Source organism: Carcharodon carcharias, chromosome 32 (genome assembly GCF_017639515.1).
Source record: "Carcharodon carcharias isolate sCarCar2 chromosome 32, sCarCar2.pri, whole genome shotgun sequence".
Lineage (NCBI taxonomy): Eukaryota > Metazoa > Chordata > Chondrichthyes > Lamniformes > Lamnidae > Carcharodon > Carcharodon carcharias.
In genome coordinates this window covers 25,825,018-25,837,458 of record NC_054498.1, presented here as the reverse complement: position 1 = coordinate 25,837,458, position 12,441 = coordinate 25,825,018, and positions in this window count along the sequence as shown.

Here is a 12,441-nt window from a genome sequence, read left to right as displayed (position 1 = left end):
ATAGCGTGCCAATCAAGCAGACAGCTTTGCCCTGGATGCTATCAAGCTTCTTGAGTGTTGTTGGAGCTGCACTCATCCAGGCAAGTGGGGAGTATTCCATCACACTCCTGACTTGAGCCCTTTAGATGATGGGTAGGCTTTGTGGAATCAGGAGGTGAGCTACTCACTGCAGAATACTTAGCCTCTGATCTGCCCTTGCAGCCACAGTGTTTATATGACTGGTCCAGTTCAGTTTCTGGTCTATGGGCACCCCAGGATATTGATAGTGGGGGATTCAGCAATGGGAATGCCATTGAACATCAAGGGTCGATGGTTAGATTCTCTCTTGTTGGAAATGAAACTAATCCACTGACTGCTGAACAGATCCTAGAGGACTACAAAGATGTATTTACAGGTTTTGGATATCAGCCTGATGAATATCATCTCGAAGCAGATGAGAGTGTAAGACCAACTCAGCATCTGCTGAGAAGAGTTTCAGCTGCCCTCAAGTTCAGCCTAAAAAACAAGATGGAAGAGCTGGAAAAGGGGGGAATAATCAAAACACTGACAACTACAGACCGGATTAGCAGCATAACAGCAATGAAACAGGCTAGGGGTATGGCAAGCTGGGGGCATGAGAATATGCATAGGCCCAAAGGATCTAAATAAAGCACTAAAGAGATCTCACTACCCCATGCCAATCATCGAAGGAATTTTGCTGCAACTTGCCAAGGCAAAGATATTCACTACCCTAAATGTGAAGGATAGTTACTGGCAAGTGAAGATGGATGAAAGCAGTAGCTTTCTATCAACATTATGGACACAATTCGGGAGATACAGATGGTTGCGCATGATATTTGGCATTTCCACAGCTCCAGAAGAGCATCAACGCAGACAGCGTGAGATAGTCAGTGATCCTCCTGGAGTGGAAGCCGTGGTGGAGATAACATTCTTTGCAGTCACTTTGGAGCAGCTAGTAGTGGTTTGAGAAAAATGCTCTAAAGTGGCAGTAATGTTGTCTCTCCCAAGCAGGAATTGATGAAAATGATCACAAGCAAAAACAAGAGCCAGGCACTCCTTCTCAATCTGAGTGTAGCGTTGTTCAGTTTGTATTAACATCCTGGATGCAAATGCGACTGGTTGTCCTTACTGCATTAGGGTTACTTGGAGACCAGCTCGCTGGTGTCACACTGCAAGGTGACTTCATCATTGACATCACAGAGCTTCAGCATTGATGTTGTTGTCACTAGTTGTTTGATTTTTGTGAATGCTGCTTCTTGTTCTGCCCTGCACATCCTTGGCAGTGAGCTTATGTAATGGCTCATGGTCTAATGACAAATTATGCAAAAACTTTACTAGGTAGTTCACAAATCTGACAAATCTTTGTACTGCTTTCACATCTGCTAGTCAATGCTACAGCACTTACCTTGTCAGGATCTGGGTGAAGACATTTTGCTGTGACCTGTGTACTTAACTTCAGACACTTTTGCAATTTTTTCTTGTTCAGCTTCAGGTTCATCTGGCAAGGTCTCTCTAGCACTACATTCTGATAGTGCTCAGCTATGGCCTCTTCCATTGTGCCTCCACTAGTAGAACATCCACATTGCTCAAATCAAGTGAAGTACCCAACAAGATGCAACTCTTCGAGTGATGCAAGAAGTAATGATGAAGGGGTGGCCTGAGAGCATCTTCACTCTAGCAGGAACTGATTATCTTGTCACTGTAGAGTACTATACTGACTACTGAGAGTTAGACAAACTGAATTCAACAATGACCAGTGAGATAGTCAAATGCCTGAAAGCACACTTCAGTTGTTACGGCATTCCAGACATTGTGATGAGTGACAATGGCCCTCAGTTCACAAGTGAAGAATTCAGCTGCTTCACAAAGGATTGGGAAATCAAACACTAATCATCATCACTACACTATCCCTAGTCAAATAGAAAGGCTGAGGTGGCAGTGAAAATCGCCAAATGAATCAACAAGAAATCAGGCAAATCTAGCACAGACATATACAAGGCAATCCTTGAGTGGTGAAACATGCTGAATGAATTCATGGAAAGTAGTCCAGTCCAAAGACTGTCAATGCATGTGCAGAAACTGACTAGAATAATGAATAGCTTGTTAATGCATGAGAACAATTGTGGTATGGTGGGTAACTTGGGTAACTCACTGTTACACATGATAGTGCATGCAAATTTGTCTTTTGTTCATTAGGCAAAGGGGGATGTTTGGATTTTGAAATACAATGATTACTACATGTCCCATCTGGCTTGCCATAGTCATGTGGCCTCTGCCATGAGGCACAGGGCTGGGGAAAGCCATCTTACATACGGTTCAATAAAGACATTACACTAAAAAGACTGTAGCCTTTGAAATTATAACACCTTCCTCCAGTCTGATACATGACCATTCATCCTGCTCTCTGCTTTTTGTCCATTAACCAATTTGATATCTTTGTTGCCACTGCCCCTTTAATCCCATGGGTTTCCACTTTGCTAACAAGTATGATCATTTATAAATGGCTTTTTCAAAATCCATCTACACAGTGACATCACCATCCTCACCACCCTGCAGTCCTTGTCCTCATCAACACAGATAGCAAGTACCTGATACTTGATGGTCAAATTCAAGGGCTGAGGGTCCTGGATTATCTCAAATCATTACTATCTGCTCCAAAGTGACAGCAAAGAATGTTACTGGATCCCCCATATCTGCTTGACTAGTAGTCACATCCTCCTGTATCTGGTCATTGACCAACTCTAAAGTGTGACTAAAGGGATGTGACTGTATCCTGAAACAAAGTGTCCAGCTAATTCTCCTCCACTCTGATACACTGCCATGTTTGCAACCCAGACTTCAGCTCATAAATTCTGGCCAAATTTGCTCAAGTTACAGACGCTTAACCCAGACATCATTGTCCGCGACTGTAATGCATTCCACAAGCTCCCACACGTTGCACTCGCAGCATATCACCTGCCTTGCCATACGTGTCGAATCTTATTTATTTGTTTGATTACTTCATGAAATCAGAAACTAGTTAGCTAAACTAATAGCAAGTTACAATCTCCTAGATTGGAGACAAAAAAAAAAACACCCATCAGTTACTGGAGATAAAAGAAAAATATTAAGAAGAAGCACCCCCTTCCCCCTCTGCACCAAATTCCCACTTGCATCAAATTTCTGATTTAACACTTGTTTCACAAAGCATTCTATTCTGGGATCACTCTGCAATTCCCATATAGTACTTTTGCACTTAACCACAGAATTCTCAAGATCAATGATAAATTTATCAAGTTATGATTGCACTTCCCCAAATGTTCCTTTTCTATAAGATTACAAATCCTGTCTTATTCCACAACACTAGATCTATAATGACCCACTCCTTAGTTGGTTACCCCACATAATATTCTAGAATACTGTCTCAAAGGCATTCCATGAGCTTCTTCTTCTTATCGTGTCCACGGACAGTCTATACATGGCCCAGCCAGAAATGGACACGTTTTTGTGCTTCGTTGTTGAATTCGGCAAGATCTGCAACAGCGTAGGGTTCATCTAGTGACAGACGTTTCAGGAGATGTTGCATAGTCTGTGGCTCAGTTCCACATTCACAAGTTGTCGAAGTTGTTGGGCTGGTTGTATATCCCCATTTACTTAGTGACACCTTTGGACGACCTACACCAGTCCTAAGTCTGTTAAGGCACTTCCAGGTTGTCCAGTTGCAATTAGCTCCTGGGGGAAGGCTTTCATCTGGTAGAATTTCCATTGCTGGGTATTGTTCGAGACTGGCGAGCTGGTCTTTCCACAAGGCGATGCAGGCTTTAGATGGGGTTGATTTTAATGGAACCACACTGTTCATGAAGCTCTTCCTTGACTTTAGGCGGCTGGGTGTAGGTGTATGACCATGTAGAGGGTGCCTCTCATCTGATGTTTGACCGAGTTGATCTTTCTTGCTGGCTACTGTTCTTCTTATATCGGGGGAGCGATACCCGCCAGGATATATGGGCTGTTGGTGTTTGTTTGTTTTAAACAACCTGTGATAAGTCAGCAGCTTGCATTCAGAACGGCATCCATCTTCTTAGCATGAGTAGATCTTTCCCATGCAGGGCAGGCGTATTCGGCAGTGGAATAGCAAAGAGCAAGGGCGTTGGTTTGCAATGTTTTCAAGCTTGCTCCCCATTTTGTGTTAGTGAGCTTATTCAGGATGTTGTTTCATGCACTCACTTTTGCCTTTGTCTTTTCAGTGTGGTTCTTGAAGGTGAGGCATCTGTCTAAGTAGATAGGGTGCTCGCAATGCGTCAGTGTTGCTCCACACCAGGTTACTTTAAGCTGGCGTTTGGCTTCACGGTTTCTGTGGTGGAATGCACAAACTTGCGTCTTTGATGGGTTTGCGCGAAGGTGGTTTTCTTCATAGGAGGATGTTAGTCCCTCCAAGGCCTCAGAAAGCGTTTTCTCCACGGTGTTAAAATCAGTGCTTTGGGCAGTGACACATAAGTCATCAGCATATATAAAACGGTGTCTGACACCATCTATAGGTTGGTCATTTGTGTAGATGTTGTACAGCAGCGGTGCAAGCACGCTTCCCTGAGGAAGACCATTCTTCTGAATATGCCACCTGCTGCGCTTCCCACCTAGTTCAACATAGAACCGGCGATTCTGAAGCATGCTTTCTAACAGCTCTGTTAAGTGAATATCTTTTGTCATCTCTAGGATCTTGCAGAGGAGACATCTATGGTTCACTGTATCGTATGCTACTGACAGGTCTACAAAAACAGCACCTGTTACCATCCCTTGCTCAAAACCATCTTCGATATGGTGTGTGAGGTTGAGCAGTTGGCTTGTTGTTGATTTGCCGGGACAGAAACCTGCTTGCTCTGGAATGATCTTCCCATCTACAGTTGGTGCTATCCTATTGAGTATCAGGCATTCAAACAGTTTATCAGTGTGGCAAAGCAGTGAAATTGGCCGAAAACTCTTAGGATCTGAGGGATCTTTTCCGGGCTTTAATAGTGCTATTACACGTGCCTTCTGCCAAATATTAGGTAGCTTGTGTGTTGCCAGGTGTGGTTGAACAATTGTAGAAGCCATTTCTTTGCTTGCTGTCCAAAATGCTTTATCTGCTCCGTTGCTATGTTGTCAAGACCAATTCCTTTCCCGTGTTTTAGACTAGATATACCAGTTTCCAGCTCTTCCATGGTGAATGGTCCAGTGAAGCCAGGGTCATCGCTGTACTTCTTCCTATCTGGCTGTGCTCTTGGTTGTTTCTTATTGATGTTTCCATTTAGGAACAACTGGGTGCAACTTGGTTTGCAGACACATTTGGATGTTGGGCAGCTTTCTTGGGATCACCTCCAAGTTTGCGTATGAGATACCATGCCTTCTTGCTGTTTTTTGTAAGATCTGCTGTCTCTATCAAGGTGTCCCAGGTGTTTTGACGCTCTTGAGAGATACTTAACATCACCCTCTCACCGGTAGATATTGTTTCCTCTGAGAAGGGGTCAGATTCAAACATTGAGACATACTCCCAGTAGAGTTCAGCATTCTCCTTGGTGAGACCAGAGATGTAGTGTGCTCTACAACCTCAGGGGCTTTTCCTTCTGGCTGTTTTCTGGACAGCTTTTGCAAACAGGTTGTAGTGCTCAGGTAATGGTTTAATGCGTTTAACCTTGCAGTCAAGTGCTCGTATGAACCCGTTCCAATCGGCCTTCTGGAAGTTGAAGCGCCTTTTGTATGGTACGATGGTTGGTAACACTGCTGCATTTACCTGGATACCAATAGGACGGTGTTGTGTCTGTGGTATTGGGTCTGTGACAAGCTTCTTGCAGAAGCCAGCGATGTCGTTGCTGACAAGATCTGAGTTATAGCTACACTTGCAACAGGCACTGTGGAAGGAGGCTGGCACTTTAGGATCTTGGATGAGACTAAGCTGGTTAGCGTCCATCCATTCTTCGACTGCTTCTCCATTGTTGTTAGACTCCTTGTACCCCCATTGGGTACTGTGGCTATTAAAGTCTCTGATGATGATCTGTAGTTTACTGTGCAGGTTGGGTACAGGGTTAGAAAGCTGAAATCTGTGCCGGGTGACTTGTACACTGAGGTCACTGCTACTTTGCTCAGCTCTACAGTTAGAATTTCAATGTTGTCCTCCTCTGTTTTAGAAGTGGCTTCTACAACTGAACCAGCTCTAACAAATACAGCACTGCCATATTGTCGATGAGGTCTTTCAATAACCGGGAACATTCCTGGTATTTTTGGGCGGTTGTTCTCACTTCCTCTATGTGTCTCCTGCAGGGAGAGGACATCACACTGCAACTCATTGCATAATGTAACAAGGATGTTTTACTTAGCTACAGAGAACCCTTCAATGTTAGCAGATATAACAGTCAATGCCAGTCTTGAAAATGACCCGTGTTTCTGACATCGATGACTTCCGTCTTCAGGCATGATGTTGGTACTTGATCAAATCAGCAGTATGAAAATGTTATATACACTGCTTGCTGTGCATGTAGTGGTAGAATTGGTTGAAACAGGGCCACGATGTGAACACTTCTACCTTGGCCCCTCCATGAGCTTATCCCTAAGATACTTTTACCAATTTAATTGCCTGGTCTATATGAAGATTAAAGTCCCTCAGGATTATTGCATTACCTTTGTGACATGCTCTTTTAATTTCCTAATTTGTTCTCCGTCAAACACTATGAATACTGTTATGAGAGCTATAAACTATTCCCACCAGTGTTTTTCTGTGCATTGTCATTCTTAGCTACATCCAGACTGATTCCACGATCCAATTTTCTCCCCTGAAATGCTTCTTCCCTCCTTTCCTTCTTTCATTCTTTATTATCAGGTCTTTCCCCCCTCCTTCTCCATTTTCCGTATCTTTTCAAAAAGCCACGAACCCTGGAATATTTAAGTTCCAACCTTGGTCACTCTCTAACTCCGTCTCTGTAATGCCAACTAGATCAAATCCATTTACCTCAATTTGTACCATTAATTTCTCCATCAAATGGATGAAAGTTTCATGAATTCAGATGGAGCACCTTTGATGTGAACAAAAGCAAAATACTGCAGATGCTGGAAATCTGAAATAAAAACAATAAGTGCTGGAAATACTCAGCAGGTCAGGCAGCATTAGTGGAGAGAGAAACAGGTTAATGTTTCAGGACAATGACCAGTCATCAGAACAGCCTGATTGACCTGTAACATAAACTCTGTTTCTCTCGCTACAGATGCTGCCTGACCTGCTGAGTATTTCCATGCATTTTTTGTTTTACCTTTAATTTGGGCTTGATTTTACCCAAATCGCTACTAGAGCCTTGATTGAATATTTAGGCTTATAAATCTACACTTAAAAAACCCTAGTTATTCCATTCATCAGGACATTGAACACCCCTCCCCCACTCAAGGCTGTTCAAGTAGAACCCACCCGAATGGAACAGCTCCCTTCTTCCCCAGTACTGATACCATTGTGGTATGAATTGAAAGCCCAGTCTCCCACTCTTTCAGCCACACATTCAACTCTCCAATCTATTTGACCATATGTCAATTTACATGTGACTCAGGTAGTAATCCCAAGATTATTACCTTTGCGGTTCTTTTTTAGATCCTCAAACTCTCTCATCAGTGTCTCATTCCTAGCTCTACCTATGTAGTTTGTGCCAAGACAATTAATGACAACTGGATCCTACCAGCTCCTACTCCAAGTTTTCTCTGTACACAACGAAATGTCCTTAACTGGGCAAGCAACACAGTCTTTGGGACTCCTGGTTGCAGCTGCATAGGACGGTATCTATCCTGACTATACTGTCCCCTATCATTACCACATTTCTTTCCACAAGTGTACCTGTACCATGGTGTTGTGGTTAATTTGCCCAGTTTTTGTTCTCATCCACACCAGTGGCAAGTCCTCATACCTACTGGACAATGGCCAAGGTAGAGGCTCCTCCTGCAACAACATCTGCAGTTCCCTTACCTGCCTGACTTGTAGTCACATCCTCCTGTCCCTGACCGCCGCTGTGATCTAATTTAATGGGTGTGATGGTCTCCTTGTTCACAATGTACAGGTAAGATGCAACACCTGTACCTCATGTTCCAGCTCATCAAATCTGAGGCTGGATGGTGTTGGGTTCTTCTTATCTTTGAAGTAAACACATCAATCATAGACAAGGATTGGTGAAACAATAATAATAAATAATAGGTTCTTTATTTGAAGATGAGATTATATACATATAGATTTACTAGGAGGCCATGGTAGTACATCTGATCTCTACTCTGCTGCTTGCCAACAGACTGCCAGTCATGGGACTAATATATCACATCCTGTCATGATATGTAATGATTTACAGTAGATATGCTCCTTAAAGATATATGCACATCATATCACAACCTCATCCTTTTTTAAACTAAAGGTTTGCCTTTAAAGAATCAAAATATTTACATGACAGCAAAACAAAATGACATTGTGTCTGAATGTCCTTGAACACAGAGCAATGAATTTACAAGTCTCGGAAACGTATCGACGGTTTGCTTATCTGCCCAGATTCAGTTATGACGACCTTTGTCAGAGGCTGCTGCATGTTCTCAGAATGCTGGTTAGGGGGGCTTTGTTTGTGTTGCAACTATATTCTAGTCACAGAATCACAGAATTGCTATGGTGCATAAGGAGGCTATTCAACCCCTCATGCCTGCACTGGCTCTCCATCATTATTTAGTGCCATTCTTCTGCTTTTTCCGCATACCCTTGCACGTTGTTTCTCTTCAAATAATCATCTATTGCCCGCTTAAATGCCTTGAATTGAACCTGCCTCCACCACAATTCCAGGTAGTGCATTCCAGACTCAAGTCACTCGCTGTGTGTAAAAGTTTTTGCTCATGTCACATTTGCTTCTTTTGCAAATCATTTTAAATCTGTGCCCTCTCGTTCTCGATCTCTTGATGAATGGGAACCATTTTTCCCTATCTATTCTATCCAGCCCCGCTTAGGACTTTGAACATCTCTATCAAATCTCCTCTTAGCCTTCTCCTCTCCAAGGAGAACAGTCCCAACTTCTCCAACCTATCTTCATAACTCAAGTTTCTTAGCCCTGTGAGGATAAATGTGAGGCTATCCATTTTGGTAGCAAAAACAGGAAGGCAGATTATTATCTGAATGGGTATAAATTGAGAGAGGGGAATGTGCAACGAGACCTGGGTGTCCTTGTACACCAGTCGTTGAAGGTAAGCATGCAGGTGCAGCAGGCAGTAAAGAAGGCAAATGGTATGTTGGCCTTCATAGCCAGAGGATTCGAGTACAGGAATAGGGATGTCTTGCTGCAATTGTACAGGGCCTTGGTGAGACCACACCTGGAATATTGTGTGCAGTTTTGGTCTCCTTATCTGAGGAGAGATGAACTTGCTATACAGGGAGTGCAGCAAAGGTTTACCCGACTGATTCCTGGGATGGCAGGACTGACATACGAGGAGAGATTGTGTCGATTAGCATTATATTCGCTGGAGTTCAGAAGAATGAGGGGGGATCTCATAGAAACCTATAAAATTCTAACAGGACTAGATAAGGTAGATGCAGGAAAGATGTTCCTGATTGCGGGGGAGTCCAGAACCAGAGGTCACAGTCTGAGGATATGGGGTAGACCATTTAGGACTGAGATGAGGAGAAATTTCTTCACCCAGAGAGTACTGAGCCTGTGGAATACATTACCACAGAAAGTAGTTGAGACCAAAACATTGTATGTTTTCAAGAAGGAGTTAGATATAGCTCTTGGGGCGAAGAGAATCAAAGGTTATGGGGAGAAAGTGGGAGCAGGCTATTGAGTTGGATGATCAGCCATGATCATAATGAATGGCAGAGCAAGCTCGAAGGGCCGAATGTCCTATTCCTGCTCCTAGTTTCTATGTTTCTATGAACCATTCTTGTAAACCTTTTCTGCACTCTCTCCAATGCGATCACATCATTCCTATAGAGTGGTGCCCAGAACTGTACACAATACTCCAGCTGAGGTCTAACTAGTGTCTTATAGGGTTACTCAGTGTTTCTGACTGTAGCATTGTTCTGATTTGGCATTTGTTTCATTGCACTGTCATGGCATTTGATGGTCATACTTGATACGATTTTGGTTCTGGGTCAGTGCTGATGATTTCCGCTGGACCCATGTGCCATCAGTTGGATGTTGTGCTTGTACTTTCTTACTGATGTTCAGGTGGGGTAATTCATTACCTGCATGCAGTCTTGGGCATCTTTAAAGTTCCCTTATGCATCACATACTCCATAGAACCCCCCAGCCCCGGGAGTATCAACAAGCAATGACTGCGAAGTCATTGGTTCCACAATGTGATGAAGTGTGCAAGTTTGGAATGGGTATACCTATTAAGTTCAAAATGTGTTGCTCAGCTTGTTGGCTGATGATCTGCATTGCAGAGTTAGGTGATCTTCTCCCAGTGTAAGCACAAGGTTTCCAAGGGTACTCCTTGTGATCCATGGTCTTTACCACTGTCTTGACAATACCATGAACAATGACCAAGGAAAGGCCCTGCATACCAGTAAGCCTGTGATCTCTGGACCTATGGTGTCCATGCTGGAGTGACCAGGATGAGTTGTTATAGCGACACTTGAAAGCAATGGATCCCAGGGATGGAATATCTGAGCCGTTGTACACAATGAGTTTGGCAGTGGTTGGTTGAATCATTAATTGCCAATTCTATGTGAGTGTGTGAAATGGAAGGATGTTTGCACCTGAAACAGTATGCAGTTTTGCAAATAGATTATGCTGACCCTTCACCTGTGAGCATATAATCTGGATGGTGACAAAGGCTTCTCTTGGTACCACTGTGCCAATGCATTCTTTGATGTTCACCATGTGAAGTGTCAGCTCACTTTGTGCGTTAATGTTCTGGTCGTCCTCATCATATGGCCATGTAGCTTGGCTAGACATTTCATGGGTCTTGTCTTGACACAGTTTGGTATGGGCCGGCCCTTGGTTGGCTGAACACTCACTCTAGCTGTCCTCTAGTTACGGCTTCTCATGATGTTGAACCACTTGTTTTGTTTTCTTCATTGGCACTTGCAGTGTCCTCTGGGACTGCATGCTGTGCAGACAGCATTAAAAGCTGGGCAATTCCAGGCGCATGAATGAGGCTGCATCACCCACATTGCTTACTAGTCTTGCCTGCATTGACTAGCATGCCAATGGTAGCCAAATTACTCATAACCTGTAGACTTCATCTACCCATTAGTATGGCTTCATACTTGCGTCCACTTTGTAATAATGCTTCCATGGTGTATCCACTGGGTTTGTCCAAAATGACTTCCATTGAGGTAGATGCTATCACAAGCTCAATTATTTTGTCGGCCAGCTCTCTTGCCATGAAGTCGCAATAATGCCCCTTGTCTCTGCATCTATTTAGGAATTGACCAATGGTCTTTATCAGTTGTTGCCTGACAGACATGAATTCCAGGTGGTGTATTCAGAAGCTGAGCTTCACTTTTCAAGTATTGACCATATTTTATCTGGATTTTTAAGATGATCGTCGGGCAGACCTGATGTGTTCAGGCTGTGGTGGTTTTAATTTTTATGGCTTGTTTACCTGCTTTGGAAATATTGAGGTCTGGAAAACATAGGTCAGTTGGAACAAAATAAATTCAGATAGGAGATTGATGGTTTTCCAATTGGAAATTCTGTGGTCATATTTTAGCAAGATTTTTAATGCCATCTAGAGGTTTTGACAGGTATGTAAGTTTCCTCCAGCTCTTTTAGAGTTAATTTAGCTCTTACTTGCAGCACCTTTAGTAGCCACTGCTTTAGCTGGTCATGGACTACTGCATGACTGCAATAGAAGGGCTCTTTCGGATTTTTCCTGGTTTTAGCTCTAAGCTCCACCCACAAAGCTGTGAGCTGGTTGGAAAAATGGCTGTAGACTTAAAAAAATGAAAGCCATCCGTGTAAAAAGGTTTATTTGCAGGCTTCATCTAGCTTTTCGGAGCTATTACTAGACAGGTTCTTCTTCCTATCCCAGTCTGCAGTATTTAGCTTCAACAGTAATTAATTCTCCTGTCTGTGGCGTTCTACTTAAAATGAGACCACCTGCAATCTGCTGTTTAATTTCTGTTCCTGCTTAAACTTTGCAGTGGTTAACTTCTACTAATTAAGCACCCCCAGATTTGAAAAGTCTTACCGGAACCTGATGCCTGCTGGCTGGAGTGAGGTGCCATCTCATAATGAAGATACAATGTGTATAGAATCTCTATAGAGCTTCAGAATCCTTATACATGGTGGATTTTGATAGTTGTTTCACTTTCACACCATTTCCTTTCTCTGTTGAGTGAGAAGAGTTGAGGCTTGTACTCTGCTCAGTCAAATGTTCAAAAGCCTTGCTGCCACCCTGCCACCATGTTACATTCTTCTTTTCTTCAACATAAATGTACCAATTATACACGGGGATTGGTGAAGCAATATTGTGCATTCTTTA